This window comes from Balaenoptera ricei, chromosome 10, assembly GCF_028023285.1.
Source record: "Balaenoptera ricei isolate mBalRic1 chromosome 10, mBalRic1.hap2, whole genome shotgun sequence".
In the NCBI taxonomy this organism is placed as follows: Eukaryota; Metazoa; Chordata; class Mammalia; order Artiodactyla; family Balaenopteridae; genus Balaenoptera; species Balaenoptera ricei.
The window spans coordinates 37,108,285-37,131,445 of NC_082648.1; the positions used below are offsets into that span (position 1 = coordinate 37,108,285).

Below are 23,161 nucleotides of genomic sequence, written 5' to 3' on the forward strand. Positions count from 1 at the left end.
CTCACTATCGCGGCCTCTCATGTTGCGGAGCACGGGCTCCAGACGCGCAGGCTCAGTAATTGTGGCTCACGGGCCCAGTTGCTCCGTGGCATGTGGGATCTTCCCAGACCAGGGCTCGAACCTGTGTCCCCTGCATTGGCAGGCAGATTCTCAACCACTGCGCCACCAGAGAAGACCAATATTTCTCTTAAAATGTGGATTATGCAATATAATTCATTACTCCAGCTATGGCCCAGCCAACCCAGAAAAGAACTATACTATCATCTCTAATGTTTTAGATATACTAGTAATTTAGCCCAAGATTGCATTTGTTTTTGATAATCCCATCAATGTATTCATTCATATTGAATGTACTGACAACTATACTTCCTCACATAGGATACTGCTAAGCCATGCCTCTCCCATTCTGTCTAATTTGTTTATTGGCTATGATGATAGAAATGACATTTGACCTTATTTAATTTTAACTTGTAAGATTCAGGCCATTTCTGCATTCCTTTAATATATGCTTTGATCTTTTTTTCTAATCTAGTCTACTTATTCTGCCAATTCCTTGTCACCCACTGGTTTGAAGCATAGAACTGTATATTATCCAATTCATTTATTGATACGTTAAACCTCAGCATTCCCTCTAGGTGGGAATTTTTAATTTAAAATAACTTTCTAGATCTATTAGTTGCCTTCCCTATCTTATTATATACCCTTACTTTTTTTTCATATTTTAGTGTATTAAAATACTCCTGTGGACATAATTACAACTATTTTAAACCATTAATTGTGTTGTTTTTTTTTTATATATAGGATTGTAGGATTTAGTATACTCAGAAATACATAATGAAAAAAGCAAAACATTGCCAATAATCCTAAGGTAGAGATAGTAACAGTTTAAATTTTGGTATATTTATAATATTTTCCCCACTCATATAAGAGAATTGTTGTTAATTGTTATATTACATTATTTGGTTAGTATAAATATGTCATTGTTCATTCAGGCATCCCCTATTATTGGATGCATGTCCGCATAGCTGTTGTTGCATGTGCCATTGTATTGCACTCTACTCCCTGAATCAGGTAGAGGGTGTCTGCTGTATGAAATAACGGTTTGGGGGTCATTTATTTAATGGTTTTCCCACTTCTGTGTAACATGATGCACAGGAAAAAAGAATCTGGTTGATGTTTGAGATTAAGCAGTTTATTAGACCTCTTGTTCATTCTCAGACCTACTTAATGTATACATATAAACTCCTAATTTCTTACAGTGTTATTATTAGTGTCTTTTTTTTTACATGCCACCTACCACCCATTCTAACACAAAGTAGCAATTTAAAAACAGGTCACCAGAATGTTCTGTAGCAATATGAGCAGAACGTGATACATATCCAGTAGGAACTTCTAAGGGCATTTCAGCAGGAGGAATGCAGAGCGATCAGCAGATGATTTGCCTAGAATCGCTGCCAAAACCCCCACTGTGTGAAAAGGGCCTTTGGGAGTCGTGATAATGAGGTGTGGTTAGGATTCTGACATCTGCTCCTTCAGATATCATGGGAAGCCCTAGCCCTTCCAATACCGACACTGACAGCTGAGTCAAGCAACCCCTGTTGACTTGTCTTCCCACTGAACCTTACGCCTCAATGAAAATAATCAGAACATTTTCTCCTACAGAGACCTAGGGTTGGCAAATCAAGAAAAGTTGGTCCAATGAGAGCAGTATCCTTCACTTTACAACTTGTTTGTTTAATTGATAGCCAACTTAGCAAATTCTCTCTGAGCTGTTAAAGGCACATGAAAAGATGCAGAGAGAGAGGCTTGCATGTGTGAATTGCTTACCGTCAAACCTCCCCATATGTTGTGTCATACTTACCCAGTTTTCCTGTGGAACAGGGTAGGTGAAAACGAGAATGATTTACTATCATAATAGCCTATAAGAAACATGTTTTAAAAACCTAGTAATATTCAGAACTCTGTTCAGTTGAACATAATTTCAAGTAGCCACGTTGTATATCTAGGAAGATTAATATTACTGTCCCTAATAGAAGGACTACCTTAGCATCCTTCATTTTATAACAACTTTGTAGTAGAAAACCAAGAGGAAAAAGGTTATGAATTTGTAAAAAAAAAAAAAAAATAGATACTTTTACACTAGGCAAGCAAAAGTAATTTCATCTCCAATCTCCCAAATCACTGCTATTCTGTGCTCAGTTCTTTGGAACACATTAAAATTTCAATTCATGAGAGTAAGACTCAGTAATGGTTCTCTGGTGGGCTAAAGGAATTACCCTATCTTTATTTTATTTATTTAACATCTTTATTGGAGTATAATTGCTTTACAATGGTGTGTTAGTTTCTGCTTTATAACAAAGTGAATCAGCTACATATACATATAACCCCATATCTCTTCCCTCTTGCGTCTCCCTCCCTCCCACCATCCCTATCCCACCCCTCTAGGTGGTCACAAAGCACCGAGATGATCTCCCTGTGCTATGCGGCTGCTTCCCACTAGCTATCTATTTTACATTTGGTAGTGTTTATATGTCTATGCCACTCTCTCACTTCGTCCCAGCTTACCTTCCCACTCCCTGTGTACCCTATCTTTAAACATGCCTAACGTTCTCTTCAGGAGCGATTTGAATGGAGAGAACCTGGGAGTATGTAGAAAATAATCTTACATTAAACCAGCAGTAATTTTATATTTAAGCATCCTCCTTATTTAATTCTGAAGGCCGTCAAGTTTTCTAGTACAGATTAGTTTCTTGCACAGATGGACTCTCACTAGGGAGGCTTCTTAAAACTATTTAATGTATATGTGTTTTTTAATTGTATCCAGACTTTTATATTTGCATATTTATTTTCCCCATATCAGTTTAATCCAGATGGACAGAAGTAAATAGGAAAAAATATCAAGGTCATTATGATCTTGACTATTTTCTCTGATTCCTATGATTTGTATGTTTGTCAAAGCAAACTTCTCATTTTTCTATTTTTCAGAAGTATATTATTTTGTGTTATATGCTTTAAGAGGAATTTTGACTATGTGTAGTTTCTCCTATTATGCCCTTTAGAGCGAGTGGTGTTAACCTAATATTTCTTTTTTCATTTAATCATTTATCAAATATTTGAAAGTCCCTGAAGAGCAAGGGCCATATATTTTTAATGTTTGGCCCTCAATAATGTTTTTTGAAATAATATAATGTGCCAAAGAAAGGGTGGAGGCATTCAGGTTGAATACATTGGGATCTGTAACCTAGAGGTGCTCACAGTCTAATGGGGGAGATGGGTATATTGTATTTGTGCTGGGTCTTGAGTCATAAACAGAATTAAACCAAAGAAGTGGGTAGCTTCTCAGGCAAAGTACTATGTCCTAATGTTTGAAGATCAATCATCTACTGCCCTTAAGTAATCCCATTTGACCATCAGTATTTGCTTTTTGAGAGAGCTGCTTTATGTAAGGGGTGCAAGTATACACATATTGAGCAGAGAGATGCTTTTTAAGATCCTAACTGACTCCTATGGAGCTCTAACCAATGATTTACTTAGTATTGATCTATCCACTAGGTCTAAGGAAGAATCAATATAGCCAACTTTCTATTTCAACAGGCAGCTGATGACATTAAATCCTTGCTTTTAGGTGGCTCTGAGAATGGTTTAAGAGATGAAGTAAAAGAATCCAACCTGGTGTTTGGGGGGAGAACTTGCACATAGTGCCTCTTTCGGAACAAATTTAAAGAGGGATGTAAAATACAGTAAAATAGTTAGGGGCACCTCATGAAGCAGGAAGGCATACATTCAGGCCTCACAGATCACATTAAATTACTTGGACAATGTGAGCTACTTACATCTCCATATCTCATTTTACTTCTTCCTGATTTGGGCTCCTCTTTTAGGCCTGTGGTTCTGTGTTCTCTTTCAGTAACTTTAGTCATCTTCCGTTTGAGCATCTAATAAACGACTTTGGCTTTACTTTTCTGCTGACCCTTTGCTGCTAATCCTGATTCATTTTTCCTTATTGTTTTTCTGCTACTGGTTTTCCGTCTTACTACATCTTAATGCTTAACAGATTCAAGGACCCCTTAACTTGGTAAAGAGAATCTGAGAGTAATGGCAGATTGTCATGGTTTCTAGAGCAACTCAGCCCTAATTGTGCCATTCCTAGTGGCCAGAGGGCCAAAGAACTCATCAGGTACCAGTTACTTCTTGACTCTTGTCTTCAGAGGTCACTGGATAAATAAAGGAGGCCAGCAGACTTTAGTGCTGAGCCTCCTTGCTCCGGCTGCTCTGCATTTAGCATCTTCCACCTGCTGTTCACTTTGCTCAAATGCCACCTTCTCAACGAAGCCCAAGTACAATTGCAGTCATCACCATCTTCAGCTACTGCTTCCCCCTGGCATGCCCATCTGTCTTACCATGCTCATGTTTTTCTCTTTTCCATGTCACTTATTGCCTTATAATATACTATGTAACCTATTTATGTTTATTGTTTAAATTTTGTTTCTCCTTCTACAATGTTAATACCACAATTTTTGTTTGTTTTCATTGATGTTGCCCAAGAATCTAAACTAGTGCTTTAGCACCTTGAGAATTCTTAATGAATTAAGAATTCATAATAGAATAAGTGAGTGAGTGATTCCCATGTCCAATTCGTTGCCATAATTAGGAATGGATTTAGTTTGCATTCTTAATACTTATTTCAAATATCTATTTGCTGGGAATCTTTCTTTCAGTCAAGTGCTATTGCAGAAAATGGTATTTCTCTGTGTTGTATGAAAGGATTAGTTAGCGCTGTGAAAAATATATAAAGTTTTGTGAGAATGGTTTTGATAAACTAGAGATGCTAAAAGAATGTTAGATTTTCTTCTGTACAATAGTATATTCTGAGACATAAAGGTCTTAGGCTCATTTTATCATAAGCATGAATTTTATTAACTTGTTTGTAATGTACAAAAGGATATGACAGCATGCTATACCTGAAAAAAAAAATAACATATTGTCTTGTTACTCCTCAGAACAACAAAAAAATCTCAGCCACCTGCAATGCTTAAACATCTCTTTTGTAGAAGGGAAAGGGAAAAAGGTTCAGAAACCTTAACTAGGCAAAGAAAAGCAGTAGTGTGTTGCTCTTCTTCAAACTTAAAGGAAAGAACTTAGAAGTGGTATCAAAATTAACTTCTCTGCATCACTATAAGGGGATGTAGAAGTGATTTCAGAAAAATTAGATTTATTTTATGAATAAAAATCCAGAGTTTAAATCATTTCTTCTAAATTCTTGGAGCTATGTGCTAGATGAGACGGCTGAAAATGTGTGAAATTCTGGGGTTACCTGTTTTTAAATGAATAGCAACCAAGCATGATTTTCTGACAGAGCTTCATAGACCTATGCCAAAATAAGCTTCATAGACCTATGCCTATGCCTGATTAAATTGCTCAATTAAAGGAATAGAGATGACAAACAGGACCAGCTCTAGACCAAGGATTGATCCACACCAGCTGTGCACACAGTGTGAACTGTAGAAGTGTCCAGCTAGGGAAAGTAATAATAATGAAAATGGCCACTCAAAATACAGAATTTAATTAAATAGACAACCCACTTTCACGATATTCTAATATCATGAAATTTAATTTAACTTAACATGAAACATTCTTGTTTGTTGATTTTCTTGAGCTATTAAACCAGATATAGAGCAAAGATATTGTCTCTTAAAATCGTGGTTCTCAAAAAAAGGATGTATAGAAAATCATTTGTCGGACTGTGGAAAAAATACTGAGATCTGGATTCAGACAAATGGGATCCGATTGCCCTGGGGTAAAGACTCAGCAACTGAGTGACAGGAATGTTACTTAGGTGATTCTGATGCCTGTTGTGGCTTCTACCAGAAAGAGAATTCATTTACTAGATAACTCTGTGGATAAATGAAAGGAACAGATTGAGTAAGAAACTGATGATAAATAATTGTTTCGGGCTTCCCTGGTGGCGCAGTGGTTGAGAATCTGCCTGCCAATGCAGGGGACACGGGTTCGAGCCCTGGTCTGGGAAGATCCCACATGCCGCGGAGCAACTAGGCCCGTGAGTCACAACTACTGAGCCTGCGCATCTGGAGCCTGTGCTCCGCAACAAGAGAGGCCGCGATAGTGGGAGGCCCGCGCACCGCGATGAAGAGTGGCCCCCGCTTGCCGCAACTGGAGAAAGCCCTCGCACAGAAACGAAGACCCAACACAGCCATAAATAAATAAATAAATAAATAAAAATTAAAAAAAAAAAAAAATAGTTTCAGGTACATATGCCTGAGATTTATAACTCTTTATCCACAATTCCAAAATCTCAAAAGCTTTGAAAGCCAAAAAAAAAAAAAAAATGATTTTACAACTCACTTCATGGCAAAACCTACCCGGCCTTCATTTTTGGCAAAACCAGATCTGAACTGACACAAGGCTCTTTGTGCTCTTTATTTACCCCAACAAGTGTGAAGACTCACGTGTTTTGTTACAGAAATATGAATATGTTTTATTGTGGAAGTGTTACCTCCTAAACTTATGTCTACTATGTTCCCCTTCTAGAATCTGAAGAATTCTAAATCCTAAAATGTATCTGGCCCCAGTAAATTTTAGATAAGAGTTGGTAGACTTGTAATGGCTTCAACTGACATTTTATTTTGTCTTGAATCGAACTGATTTGAGATTTTCTACTGACTGGTTCTAAACTCCTTGAGGGCAGGGACTCTGATATGCTTGCTTTGTTCAATAATGACCTTACATATTGGATCATTTAATAGTATTTTCTGCTCTAGGCCTGTATTAGTCAAGGCTCACCAGAGAAACAGAACCAATAGGAGATATAGATTTAGATATAGATGTAGATTAGATATAGATATATGTATATATATGAGGATATTTATTATAGGAATTGGTTCCTGGGATTTTGGAGGCCAAGAAATCCCATGATCTGCCATCTGCGAGCTGGAGAGCCAGGAAAGCCAGTGGTATAATTCAGTCTGAGTCCAAGGGCCTAAGAGTAGGGGTTCGTTGATATAAGTCCAAGTCCAAAGGACTTTGAGAACATGGAGCCCAATGGTATAAGTCCCAGTCCGAGTCCTGAAGGCCCAAGAACCAGGAGCGCTGATGTCCAAGGACAGGGGAAGATGGATGTCCCAGCAGGAGCAAAAAGAACAAATTCACCTTTCCTCCACCTTCTGGTCTATTCAGGGTCTCCATGGATTGGATGATACCCCTAGTCCAAGGGCTATCTTCTTTACTCAGTCTACCAATTCAAATATTAATCTCTTCTGGAAGCACGCTCACAGACACACTCATAAATAATGTTTCATCAGGTATCTGGGCATCCCGTAGCCCAATCAAGGTAACACATAAAATTAACCACCACAAGGCCCACAGCAATCTTGTGAGGGACACAGGGCTTATCATCCCCATTATAAGGATGAACAACCTGAAACAAGTCAATGGCCTATCATAGTGCTTAGTGGAGGTCACAAGGTTAGTGATCAGTGAGTATTTAGTAAATTGAACATTGCTTTAAATTGAGTTGAAGTAGCAACTTATTTTTTTCCCCATAAGTAAAGAAGTACTTTAGTGTGTGGTGGTTCAAAACTCTTTAAAAGAAAAATATTTCATAAATACTTATAAAATACGTCAACATTTTCCAAATCCTGTGATAAAACATAAAGGAGTCAATGGAGGCATATTTTATTTGTGTATTTATGATCAGAATAAGCTTTACACATAAAGAGGAATGTATAAGGGTAAGATTGACACTAAATTGTGGATCTAAGATGTTTCTTTCTAATTTTTCAGATTTAATGCAGTAATCACACCCCTTTGTATACCATTGCCTTAAATAATAATTTCAATCTTAGTGGAGTAGACCAGCAGTAGGGGAAGTGGGTTTGGGATAAAACTGTAAAGGATAATCACATGTCAACTCATTCTCACTCCCGCAGTAGAGTCTTCAATAACAGAGCCAGGGGGCCACTCATAGCATCCAAGGTCCTCTGCATCTGAAGCTTGGCCCTTGGCTTCCTGCTCTGACTGTCTCTTAGGACATACTGGATGCCCAGTGTTTTCAGACTTTTCTAAAGGGGGTTGTCATATTCCAAATGTAAGTGTCAGTGAGGGATGAGGATTAAGAACAAGATGGCCTACTTTGGCTGTAAATGCTAAATTGCTCTGTGCATGTCATGAAACTCCTCTGTGTCTGCTTCACCATTTGTTAAATGAAGATTTTCAATTGATGATAAATTATTTCTTGGAATAAAACATCGATAATATTAATGAAGTAGACACAGAGCACACTGGCTCACAGCTTGGACTTTGGAATCGGGCATACTGGCATTTATTCTGCATCTTGGTTCTGCCACACTCTGACCTTGGACCAGTTATCAAGCCTCCTCTGTCCCAAAACTGGGAAAACAGTAATGCCTAGATCATGGAGAAAATGCATGTGAATTTGCTATCAATAAACATGTGTTAAACTCCCAAAGATATAAATTGAAAACTTGATTAGCATCTTCTCTGCTTCAGATTAAGGTAGAAATGAGTTATGTGTGGGGAGGGGAGGCATTTCTCAAGTGCACCCAGCTTTGTACTTGTAGACTGGAAAACAAAACGGAGAACCTATGAGTTTATTTGGCTATGCACCTTTGAAAATTATTGAATATCTTTATTCATTCTAGAATTAATTATTTCTAGACATTAATCTAGCCTTTCTAGGATTAATGATGAAAACTTGGTGTCTTTGTTGAAACATCATGTTCTGTACACTGCTAAAGTGAGCGTGATAGAAAGGGTGTGGAAAAATTGAACTGTTACTGGGAATATGGTGAACTGGATAACTGGGAAAAAGCAAAAACAATAACAAAATCAACCACCTTCCAATAACAAACACCTTGACTATATTCATATTTTTAAATCAAACAAATAGAAAATAAAAATAGCAATCTTTTCAAAACCATGGTCTTTTTCTTTTTGGAAAATAAAGGATATCCTTACAGACCAAAAGTAAAATATGAATCAAACCCAGATAGTTAAGGAGAGGGGCAGTGACTGGCCTGAGGGCATCTGCCAATTGTTAGTGACTTAGAGCTCTTTTTTTTTTACACTCATGTGAGGAAAAGAAGACAAAACTGATGGTCCAGACGAGATGTACTGTCAAATTAGAAACAGTCAACAAAAAGCCAGGAACCTTGAAAAACTTCACTCTCAGTGAGAAAGTTGACTGGTAAAAATTTGCCCTAAATAAGGAAACACCTTAGAAACTTGGCTGCCTTGTCATGGGTTCTGAAGAGAGAAGAAAATGAAGTCTCCCCTGAGAATTTATAACCATAAACTGTCCCCCAAGTGGGTGGATGGCCCAAATTCTCACTTCCTGCAGGTTCATAAACTTTACACTAAGAATTTATTTTAAAGTGATCCCAGGTTGGAAGTTTTCTTAAGCCCTTCACAGAACCAAGCATGAATTCTCACTGAGGGAACATGTTAACAAACCTGTCCTTAAAATATCTCCATAAATAAAATGCCAATAAACATGACTGTATAATCAAAAATTACAAAAGACACAAAAAATAAGTATCATGAGTAACAGCAGTGAATACAACTAGCAGACCCACACAGATTTTAGTTTTTAGAATGTTCTATGTAGCACATTAAAACATATTTTCAAATAATATATTCAAATGAATAAAGAAGGAATAGAAAATATGACTAAGGAGTGAAAGACTGGGTAATTTGAAAATGACCCAAACAGAACTTTTAGGAATAAAAATACATAATGATTGAAGTGAAAAATTATTTGTTGGGTTAAAGAGCATATTAGACAAAGATGGATAATTGTGAAAGTATAAAATAAAAAAAGGATAAAAGTATAAAGTATACTTATACTTTATAAAGTATAAAATACATCTGAAATATATCTGAATATATTTTTCCATAGTGATATATAGAGAAATAGAAAATATTTAAAAGAAGGTAAGAGACATGAAGTGACAAGTTCTTATGTGCATCTAATCAAAATTCCAGAAGGTGGAAATAGGACGGGGTGAAGCAATATTTGAAGGAAAAAAAAAAAAAGCTTAGATTTTACAAATTTTCAGCTTCCAGAATCACAAATAATTCAACATAGGAAAAAAATTCCATCCCTAGACAAGTGAGAGTGAAACTACATATCATCAAAGGAAAAATAACCTTAAAAGTAACAAGAGAACAAAACAAGTTACCTATAAAGAAATGACAGATTGACGATTTCTAACCAGCAACAAAAGAGGCCAGGAGAATATCTTCCATATGTTAGAAGAAAATTTTCTTAGAACAGTAAAGCCCATAAAAACTCTTGTGTAACAATAACAGCCAAGTAGAAATTTTCAGAGGAAAGTAAAACAAACTTTATCTTTACAAACTCACTAAAGAAACTTCGCAAGGCAATATTACAATGAAGATACAAGAATAATGATTCTAAAAAGGCAATCTGAGATGCTAGAAGAGATTTGTGGACAAAAAATGTTTAATATGCTTTTAAATATAAGCAAAAAAATGTGAAAAATTAACCATAATGACTTATTTGTTAAAAATAAGCAGGTGGTAATAAAAGCCAGATGGAACTAAAATTCTAGACAAATTTGCATGTAAGTTGGGAAGGGGTGATCGGAATTCAATCACTATAAGTTCTTTGAATTGTTTGGGAGAAGAGTGGTGATAGTGATTAACTATATTTTACTAATTTATGTATACTGAGTAGAATTTCTAGGACAAATTCCTAGTAAATAGAAATAAATACTATAGCATCCAAATCAATACAGAAGAAAGAAAGAAATGAAATGCAAATAAAAACTCAATCAATCTGAAAGAAGGCAAAAATGAAGGAAAAAAAGAAAAGTTGAAGCAATAGAGGTAAAAAATGAAGTGGTAGAAATAAATTATACTAGTAAGCACAGCTAATGTAACTTTCTTCTTAAAAGACAAAGATGGACAGATTAGCTTAAAGCACTTTTAAACTATATGCTGTATATTAGTTTTCTGTTGCTACATAACAAGTTATCACAAATTTGGCAGCTTAACACAAAACCCATTCATTAGCTTACAGTTCTGTGGGTCAGAAGTCTGTATGAGCTCCACTGGGTTCTCTGTTTCAGATCTCACAAGTCTGAAATCAATGTTTTGACCATCCTGGGCTCTTACCTGCAGGGTCTGGGGAAGAATCCCCTTCCAAGCTCATTCAGCTTGTTGGCAGAATTCACTGGATCAATTAGGCAAGGGTCATTTGGGATCATTCTTCGAATTCTGCCGGCCACATGCTGTTTTCAAGACTCATGCCCCAAATATAAAGAAACAGAAATTTTGAAAGTAAAGGAATGGAAAATAGGTACTAGGGGAACAGTATCCAAAATAAAATTGATGAAGTTACATTGATAGCAAGCAAAATAGACCTTTGGGAGGGAAAATAAAGCATTTTTAGGGTTAAAGAGAGTTAACCATGGGTTAAAATGAATTCACCAGGAAGGTGTAACAATTTTAAACTAATATGTACCCTATAACATACCTTTAAAATTTATAAAGGATAAATTGACAGAATTTAATAATTGATAACTCCATCAAAATACTTACATTAAAAAAAAGAAACACTGAAAATGAATAAATTAAGTATACAGCATTAAGATCTTAGGGTGAATAAAAACAGGAGAATCACTTAAAAAACAGAAGGAAGGAATAAATATGAGCAGAGATTAATATAATATAAATAAAGGTACTATAGAGAAATTAAAATAACCAAGGAAATTTTGAAAGCCTAATAAAATTGACAAATCTTTACAAGAGTAATCAAAATTAAAAGAAAAAAGGTACAAATAAACCATATGAAAAATGAAAAAGAAATTATCAATACAGATGCAGTGGAGATCAAAGGTATAACTAAATGCTTCATTCTAGATAAATCTCAGAAAAATAATGAGTGAAAAAAGCCAGATGCAGGAAAATCACACTGAATTATTCTGTTTAACTACAAATACGCAAAATATATATAACTAAATAATATTTTATTATATTTGTGGTTACATCCAGATGACATAAAGCCACAAAGAAAAACAAGAAAATGGGAATTATAAAATACAAGATTTAGAATTGTGGTTACCCCAAGGTAATTTGACTGGGGATAAGTACACAGAGGGCTTAAAAGTTTTTGTTTTTATTCTATTTTTTTCAAGGTACGTAGTGGAAGATGCTGTACTATTTATTTGTATTCTTTATGCCTTAATATACATTATATGCTCTTTGATATAGACACAATTTTAATAATTTTAATTAAAACATCTTGAATATGTAGATGTCTGTGATATATTAACAAAACAACAGAAAACATATTGATTAAAGCAACTTCCTAGGTTTAATTTTTTAAATATGCTCTAAAACCAATATTTTACTTGTATTTGAAATGAAAATATTTAGTTTTACTTTTAGACACTGAATGCTGAAATAATAATCCTACTTCAAAGATACCTATTTAGGATACAGCTTTTGAATTCTGAGCTTGCTATTATGTCACCCAAACATTTAGTCCATAGTGTTATAATTATATCAGGCACCAATATAACATAGAAATAATGCTTAAATTTATAAGGTATGTTACTTGGTGGTTGCCTTACTTGATAATCTCTCAAATTTTGAAAACAGAACAAAGGTGGTTATGTCAGATGGTTGATTTATCAGCCTTTTCTTGAACTTACTATTTACTAACAGTAGGAATGTCAAGCCAATTCTTTTCAACCCACTGGCCTATAGATTTGGATTTGGCACCTTTCAGAGTTGACTGAAACATTTTAATAAATATCATGCAAGCAATATGGCAGGTTACATAGTGGTGCTGGGTCTGGGAGACTGAGCCAACTCCATTGGTTCTGTCATTAGAGCTAGCATGTTTTAGGCATCTCACTCAGAAACTGGAATGCTGAGATCCTTAAAATGAGATTTATTTTCCCTTTAAGGAGATGTTTGCCCTTTCTGTGTTCTAAGGCTGCTTGGTGAATAATGGTTCTTATAATCACATTTCTGAAAGCATCTTTTATTATGTCTTTCTATTGGCCCTCCATTCATATGTACAGTCACAAAGCTATCATATTATGGCCTATTTTGTATAATTAATTTCTCTAGTAGCAATTTCTTATCTATGTTAACAAAATAAGGAAAGTATGGATGCTGAAAACTGCTTATTCCTTCAAGCCACAAAACAAAATAAATGCTTAACCATTTAATATTAAGCTACTATCATTTGATAATTTAGCCACTCATAAGGAATAACATGGCAGAAGATAGTCTAAATATTTTTCTGCTGGCTTCTTGCTCAGCAAAATCAGTAATAATTCTAGTTCTTTCCATTTATTCTATATTATAATTCAAAGTGCTAGACAGCAAATTGTACTGGGGCACATTGTATTTATTCTGCATCTGTTAACACACTATTTGAAACTGTGCAGACCTTGCCTGGGAAGATACTTTTAGATTGTGTATATTTCTGTATTCAGGTAAGTCAGGTATCTTTTTCTTAATGCTTTTATATAATGAAACATGCCCAATCTCCTTACTTAATAATAAAACAGTCCATGACTCTTTGTAAATCAGTAGGGATCCAGCAATAAGGTGCAATATAACACAAAAGCAGTGTAGGCTATCAAAGGAGATAATAAGCAGGTGCATTAATATTCATGCCTATGAAATCCTGGTTGTGCTTCTAAAAAGCTGTAGAATACATTCCAGGTTTAATGTTCACCAGTAGATGTTTGCCAGTGATTTTCAGATATTTCTTGTAGCAATTCATTCAAGGCATCCCTAGGTAATTTAGGAAAATTTCATCCGTATTTTCCATTTACTTAATTGTATACTCAGCTAATATACCTCAGTGAATATGCATAATCCTTTCTGGTTGGCCATTGGCTCTTTCTTTGACTCAGCTGGAAGTGCTGTTCTGTAAGACTGACTGTATGTGTGTGTCCGTGTATATGGTATGGTGTGTGTAGTGGGGGTCAGGTGGCAGCGATAGGAGAAAAACTACATGCGTTGTCCTGTACAGTACAGTATTTCCTTAGTGTCAAAGAAGTGCATTTAGACTTTGTTTCCATATAGAGTGACCTAAGAGGGAGGATAAGAAAATAATGCTATGCTACAAGAAATGCAGAGATACCAATAAAACAGGACCACTACGTAAAGATGCACAGGCTGGGTACTGTCCAAGTCCAGAGGCCACCACACACCACCCCCCAGAGTTATACAAGGTATCAACACCACAAAAAAGGCATATGAAAGCATACTACTGTTCAGTCTTTAAAATAGGGGATTGCTATGTGTCCTTATTTAGTTCATCTATAAATAAATTCATAATAAAGCAAATATATTATGCACATGGATAATGTGAGTAGCATGCATCTTAGACTTAATATCCTTGTCTGAAATTGTATTTGATTTCTTTATTTTTCCAGACATTGATAAAGACCACTTCTACCTCTTTTGGAATCTTAACTATATACCTCCTGTGTCTTCCTACCTTTCCAAGAGGTGAAGGGGCGGGGTTGGGAGGAAAAGGAATATTCTACCATCCATGTACTACACTCCTACCACCACTACTGCTACTGCCGCTATTAGCACCATCATCACCACTAATTACTGGAGAGGCTTAAACAGAGAATTCTGAAAGAGCTCTTTAGACTAACACTATTTATCCTAGCCTTCCCCACTGGTCTGTTCTGCATTCCATGCTCCTCTTGATTCCCTTTGTTTACTATTCATCCAGTTATCCTTTTATTCATTCATTCAATAAATGTTTACTGAGACCCTACAGTATACTAGATAGAATGCTAGAGGATGGGGACAGAATGTGAACAAAATATACAAAATCTCTGCAATCATGGAGCTTATATTCTGATAATGAGTAGGTTTGCAGGGTTAATTCAACCACTTTAAATCTTTTGCATTTTACAGAGTCTCCCTTTACATTCAGGATATTGTTGCTAGAGCTGGGAGCTTTTACTTCCTCCCTATTTTGTATGAAGGGTTTATACCACATCAGCTTTTTAAAAAATTTTCAATTAACACTTTTATTTTGAGATAACTGAGTCATGTGCTATTGTAAGAAATACTACAGAGAAATCCCATACACCCATTATCCAGATTCCCCCACTGTTACTTCATAGTACAGTATCACAGCCAGGATATTGACATTGGCACAATCCACCAGTCTTATACAGATTTCTCAAATTTTACTAGTACTTATCTGTACGTGTGTATGTGTGTGTGTTTTTAGTTTTATACCATTTTATCACATATATATGTTTGTGTGTCCATCACCACAGTTAGGATACAGAACAATTCTATCACCACAGGGATCCCTCATGCTGCCTTATACAACCATATTCACCCCCCGACCTTTGCCACACCTTGTTTCCTAACCCCTGGCAACCTCTAGTCTGTTCTCCAGTTCAAAAATTTTGTCTTTTCAAAATGTAATCTAAATAGATTTAAAAAGTACGTGACGTTTTGGATTGACTTTTTTTTCACTCACCATAATTCTCTGGCAATTCATACAAATTGCTGTATGTATCAGTAGTTTGCTCTTTTTCATTGCTAAGTATTATTCCATGACACAGATGTATAACCATGTATTTATCCACCAACTGAAGGATATCTAGATTGTTTCCAGTTTGGGGCTATTTTTAATAAAGCCCACATGAACATTTGTGTACAGATGTTGGTGTTATCATACATTTATTTTTGTCTAGGAAAAATGCCCAAGGGTGCAACTGTTGGATTGTGTTGAAATTGGTGTATAGTTTCATAACAAACTGCCAAACTGTTTTCCAGAGTTTCTGTAACATTTCACTTTCCCAGAATATATGGGAGATATTCTCCCACAATTTCTCCACACCCTCATCTTCATTTGGTGTTGTTACTGTTTTTCATTTTAGTCACTTAGGTAGGTTTTGTCTTTATATAATATTAACCTTTGATGCATGGAACTAGAGTTTCAAGAATACATTGACATTTCCTTGACAATCTCTTAGGAGTATCTCAGTTGATTTGAAGCCTTTTGCACTGCTGTTTGGTGATGAGAATATGTTTGTATCAGAAGATGCTAAGATTCCGTAACAAAAAGTTAGGATCTCAAAGAAGACCTGAGAAAAAAATCACAAAGAACCCTCTATTTGTCATGATGATGTCAAGTTGCTATTGTTGTGACCGTTCTGTAGAAGTAGGATGGACCCCATCTCAAATTTGTTCAAGTGTTGACAGTGATGATGCCACACTTGCACCAACAGAGTATGAAAAGGTTTATTCCTCCCATAACGAAGGTTCTCAGAGAGCATGGTGGCTCCCAAACAAGGCCAAAAATGTCTTGAAGGAGTCAGAAAAAGAGACTGACATGGGGTTTTTATGGTGGATTTGGGGTGGGTCTGGGGTGAGAATTCCTGCTCGTGGTTTGGACTTCCTGCTGATGCCAAGGGAAGGAGTACTAGGGTTTTCTCATCAACTTACCCAGATGTGGGGCAAAAGGAGAAGAGTGGATGGTGAAGCTTAAAAGTAGTCAGCAGTCAAATATCAAAAAAAAAAAAAAAAAATATGGAGTCAGACTTCTTACTATAATTTTGATGACATTGGGAAGAGTTTGGGGATAAATGGCTGCAGCATGAACAAGGACTTTCCATCAATCTGCTTAGAAGCATAGAAGTAAAATGGACAATTTAAAGAAATACGGGAGCCCTGCTCACCATCTTTTCTTCCTCTCCAGCTTAAGTGCTGACATTTCCTGGTTTGTGACCAATGACTTATTACTCACTGTCATGCTCATGTTATTCATAATGATAAGCAATCTCTCCTCTTGGCCTGGGTATGTGAAGATTCACTCATTTTGATATTGGCTTTGGCTATTGGTAAATCAATGTGTCCTGAACCATAATTCTTTGGGCAGCTAAAGCCCTCAAAAGTAAAGTTTGCTATTACAAATTAAAGGAACTTTGTAACTTCCCATCCTGTCCCTGAATGAACACTATAGGGAATTTCAAAACACCTGCCAAAATATGGGTTTGCTTGGTATTGAAAATTGGCATTAATTGCCTATTCATGCTTCGTAAGTGCCAATTACTGGCTTATAATTCCATCTAAAGAATTTTGTACAATTAATGTGTACCTGTGATATGCCTCAATGAAATCTAAATAAAAGTGGCATCAATAAAGTCAGGGAAAGAATATTGCAGCTGTGGGGCAGTATATTACTAATAATCTCAATTTACTTTCTTAACTGGACAAGGAACTAAAAACAAACAAACGAAAAACAAATCTTGGTCATAGTAACAATTACACAAGGACCTTTATCCAAGTGTTTAAAAAGTAATTGTAGAAATCCATGAAAATCATCCATTGCTGATGGCATATTTTGCTCTAATTTTCATGAGATGGAAGACACTATTAAACTGGGAAACTATTAGCACTATTACCTTTAAGAGATGAAAATTATAAATGCTCTTACAGAATACTTATCATTCCATTAACTAAAAACTTTTTCAAAATTCACTTATATAATAAATATAGGTAGCCAGATAACCTAATTAAATTTTTATATTACACATATGCTGAATACGAAGCAAAGCTTTTCTTCAGAATAATCTCTCAGAAAATCTGAAACTACCTTATGTTCAAATACCTACAAAATCTCATATTACATTTCATTATTTTATTTTGAATAAAGTTGTATTTGAGGAAGGCATTAATCTAAAACAGTGTTAAGTAAAAACTAGCTTTGAATGCTATTTAGGTCATCTGATGGATACCATTAAAACAAGGAGACAAGTATATCACAGATGTAGTAATTATTTTTGATGGTATAGCCTCGAAATGGCCCAAAATACCTGTCATCATGAATAAGGCTTTTAATAATCATTTTACATAACAATACAGAATTTCCATTTTAAAATAGGAAGATTTGGGCAATGAACTAAAAGAGTGTGGAGTATAAGTGTCAGAGATTCTAACTTTATCTTTATCTAACTTTATCTGATTCTAACTAAATCACATCTCTAAATCAGAAGCATGATCTATGGTGGAGGGTTGCCAAATGTAGTGACTGTCAACTATGTTTCATGACAATGCTAAGAGGACATATGGTGACTACAGATCTCAGGCCAAGTTGGCAAAGAACAGTTCTCCAAAGTAGGTGGCCCTCCCTGAAAGGCCTGGAATAATGGGGATGGGATGTTCTGATTGGGAGTGGGCCCTGTCACCCCTCAACATGAGCCTCTTGCAGAATGCTAGACCAGGGAAAACCTCACATCATTCAGAAGGTGATCCATTCCAAAGGAACCAGTATGAGAATTTTGTCATTAAGAATAAAAGAGGAAGAAAATAACAAGAAAATCCAATAACAGGTTAAGAACCCTCCACCAGAAAAATGATACCACAAGCCAGAGGAAAATTTTGATAAAAATATCCCAGTGAATTTAAAAAATTAGTGAAATCATTGTCTTTATAAAATAAGGTTTCAAAGCAAAGATACAAGAATTTAGAGAGGATGGTGTGAGACAGTAGAAGATGAAACAAGAGATGGTAGGCTCAGGAAAGGAATGCAGAAGAGAAAAATGTAGAGAAAAAATGGTCAGATTGGAATCTCCACAAACATTAGTCAACACACCCAAAATCGTAGTAAGGGATATGATATGACTGAGTGAGTAAAATTAAAAGTTAAAAAGAGGTGTAGACATAGAAGACAGAAAAAAACCCAGAATCTGCATAATTGTCTCTAAAAAATAGAACTAAAAAAATGGATAGGGCTTCCCTGGTGGCGCAGTGGTTGAGAATCTGCCTGCCAATGCAGGGGGCAGGGGTTCGAGCCCTGGTCTGGGAGGATCCCGCATGCCGCGGAGCAACTGGGCCCGTGAGCCACACTTACTGAGCCTGCGCGTCTGGAGCCTGTGCTCCGCAACAAGAGAGGCCGCGACAGTGAGGGGCCCGCGCACCGCGATGAAGAGTGGTCTCCGCTCGCCGCAACTGGAAAAAGCCCTCGCACAGAAACGAAGACCCAGCACAGCCATAAATAAATTAATTAATAAAAAAAAAAAAAAAAAAAAAAAAATGGATAAGTAAAGTAATGGTTAAGTTTTCCCAAAAGACTTAATAGAATAAAGAAACATGTGAATCTTTAGACTTAAAGGGCAAATTGTACCTAGAAAAGTGACAGACAACAATCAATAAACTTAGCAAAATTATTACACTAAAAAAAATAAAAGAGAGAATACTGTGGGCATCCAAGCAATTAAAATATCAATTCACCTGTAAAGATGGAAAAAAAATTTTCTGGTTCCAGTTTTCTGATACTGCTCCTTGGCATCACTCAACAGTGTTAAGAAAGTAAAACAATGCCTTCAATTCTAAGGAAAAAAATTGTGATTCAGTATCTTTATACTCAGCCTAATTATTGGTCAGGTGTAAAGAAAATAAACAATTTGGTTGTAGGCTGCATTGTTTTCACAAATCTTCTGGAAGAATGTGTTATAGAGAAAAGTTCAGGCATTGGAAGTAGTGGAAAAACTCCAGCAGTAGTACTGGAAAAGATTGTTGAGGCAATTTGATTGAAGAACTAAGGTCAAAAGAAATGCATGGCTTCTGATTATAGACCAGAATATAGAGGTATTCCCAAACCATAACAACATAGAAATGATATATGGTGTAAAAAAGTATAATATTCTGATGTTCACATCTTTTATAGATGAGGGGAAAAGATATCATTTAAAGATGATAAATAAAATAGGGACTTAATATATTCAAAGAGTCAAAAAATTAATAGGAAAAATAATATAATAAGTACAATAGGGTGATTGAGGGGGAGAAGGCAGAGGGAGAAGAAGCAGAAAAATAATTTTGTCAATGCTCATACTAGTGAATAAATAAAATCAAAAGAAATAATAAAATACATCTATTAAATGGAGTTTAATTATAAAGATAATAATCAGAAAAAGTGGAAACCTTTTATATTACAGTAAAATGCACATAAGAATGTAGGATAGAAGACGAAAAAAAGAGGAAACTATTTAAATAGTTTTACAGGTACTGATGTAAATATAATAATGTTCAAGATATATTGTTAAATAGAGAAAAGTTGTAAAATAGCATTGCAAAATTGTATGTGTATGTTTGTTCATTAATATCCTTAATGTATATATGCTCGTGTATCAATGGCATAGCACTTATTTCTCTTAAATGATACTCCACTGCATAATAGCTATCTCAAGAGAGGCACTATGTAGCTACTGTTATTGTTATTATGTTATGACCTTGTATCCTAATAAATCAGTATTTTTTATTAATATCGCATGCTTAACATAAAACTATATGTAGTACCTACATGTGAGTACCTACATGTACAGTCGGGCTAAGAAAATAAGCCTGGAAAAATTGGAGAATGGTACAAGATACAAATTAATTCTCGGTTATGTTACACAAATCTACGAAACCTTCTTAGATTATTGCAACCTTTGGTTGCTGACCTCCCTTCCCTTTGATTTTTCACAGCAATTTAATCTGTAATGTATTTTAACATTGTACTGTATCTTTGTCACTTTCTAACGGTTCAATATATGATAGTTTTGTCTTTATGAAAGAGATGAGACTGACTGTCAATCCCTTTGACTCCAAATCCAGTTATTCAACACAGTCACAGGAAGCAGAATGATAGACATCAACAATAAACATCAATAATTACTATAACACCTGCTAACATATACTGTGTGCCCATAGATGATGAATAAGAAACTGAGACACAGAGTGGTTGATTACTTTGCCCCAAATCAAAAAAATAGTAAGAGACAAAACTTGGATTAGAAGCCAGGGAGGCTGGACCCATAACTGGTGCACACAACAGTACATTAGAAGTGTGACCCTGCTCACTAACTTCTCTTTCTCCATGGGATATAATGACTTATTTTATAAAGTTGCTACAACAATTATTAAGAGGAGTACATCTAAGAGCTTTGTAATCCATGAAGCTCTCTAGCAAATGCAAGATATCACCATGCCATTGTATCTTCTTGCTGCCCTTGTTACCACCATGTCATATAGGCTCAACTCACAGAGGGGCCAAGTTTTCACTTAGATTCCTGTAGAGATCACTTGCTTTTACGATCATTGACTGACTTTTAAATCTCAACATGCATGTTCTTGCTCAGACTGTACTATACTCAAGCCCCAAAATAAGCTTATATTCTACTGAGAAAGACTACCGACAAGGCATAATGTGATAAGGGGCATAATGAAGTTCTGAGTTTTGTGCGAAGACCTAATAGAGAGGAAAGGAGAAGGGAAGGATTGTGAGACTCAAAGAGTTAGAGAAATGTCTCCCAGCTTAGAAAAAAAGACCAGCAATTTCAAATTCTAATAATCTTCCCTAGAGTGAAGCATCAACAAGTTTCACATTGTATTTATGCTACACAGCAACATTTTTGCATTGTCTTCAGTCCCCCCTTTCCTGCATCTATTCCCACAAAGACTGTCCTTGACCAACACCAGAAATGAATTTGATTTCTCTAATGCAGAAGGTAATTGGATTTTTCTTTATTGAATGCATCCCTTTAATGACTGTCTCTGCTCCTGCCAATTTAGCTGCAAGTGACCTGACATTGATCTGATGATATGACTTAAAGAGTTGGAGCTGGGAGTGGAAAAGACCAGCTGTCTGGCATCAGAAAAAATGTTTTTTGCCTCATCTTGCTATTTTCCTGAGAAAATCCTTTGTCCTTGAATGTCATTTTTACAAAACATGCTGCTGTGATAATTGGTCATATAGCAGCAGATTGCTTCCTTCTAGAAAATATGATAAGTATTTCCCAGAAATTCAAAGGATTGTGAGAGATTACTACAAACAACTATATGCCAATAAAATGGACAACCTAGAAGAAATGGACAAATTCTTAGAAAAGCACAACCTTCCGAGACTGAACCAGGAAGAAATAGAAAATATAAACAGACTAATCACAAGCACTAAATTGAAACTGTGATTAAATATCTTCCAACAAACAAAAGCCCAGGACCAGATGGCTTCTCAGGCAAATTCTATCAAACATTTAGAAGAGCTAACACCGATCCTTCTCAAACTCTTCCAAAATATAGCAGAGAGAGGAACACTCCCAAACTCATTCTACGAGGCCACCATCATCCTGATACCAAAACCAGACAAAGATGTCACAAAATAAAACTACAGGCCAATATCACTGATGAACATAGATGCAAAAATCCTCAACAAAATACTAGCAAACAGAATCCAACAGCACATTAAAAGGATCATACACTGTGATCAAGTGGGGTTTATCACAGGAATGCAAGGATTCTTCCATATACGCAAATCAATCCATGTGATACACCATATTAACAAATTGAAGGAGAAAAACCATATGATCATCTCAATAGATGCAGAGAAAGCTTTCGACAAAATTTAACACCCATTTATGATAAAAACCCTCCAGAAGGTAAGCATAGAGGGAAGTTACCTCAACATAATAAAGGCTATATATGACAAACCCACAGCCAACATCATTCTCAATGGTGAAAAACTGAAACCATTTCCACTAAGATCAGGAACAAGACAAGGTTACCCACTCTCACCACTATTAGTCAACATAGTTTTGGAAGTTTTAGCCACAGCATTCAGAGAAGAAAAAGAAATAAAAGGAATCCAAATGGGAAAAGAAGAAGTAAAACTGTCACTGTTTGCAGATGACATGATACTATACATAGAGAATCCTGAAGATGCTACCAGAAAACTACCAGAGCTAATCAATGAATTTAGTAAATTAGCAGGATACAAAATTAATGCACAGAAATCTCTTGCATTCCTACACACTGATGATGAAAAATCTGAAAGAGAAATTAAGGAAACACTGCCATTTACCACTGCAACAAAAAGAATAAAATACCTAGGAATAAACCTACCTAAGGAGACAAAAGACCTGTATGCAGAAAAGTATAAGACACTGATGAAAGAAATTAGAGATGATACAAACAGATGGAGAGATATACCATGTTCTTGGATTGGAAGAATCAACATTGTGAAAATGACTGTACTACCCAAAGCAATCTACAGATTCAATGCAATCCCTGTCAAACTACCAATGGCATTTTTCACAGAACTAGAACAAAAACG

The 23,161-nt window shown here is 35.7% G+C and overlaps 1 protein-coding gene across 12 annotated transcripts in view; it reads left to right on the plus strand.

The window, feature by feature from the left end:
• TMEM117 (transmembrane protein 117) overlaps positions 1-23,161 on the plus strand; it is a 528,035-nt gene that overhangs the window by 319,814 nt on the left and 185,060 nt on the right. The gene's annotated exons all lie outside the window — the stretch shown is intronic.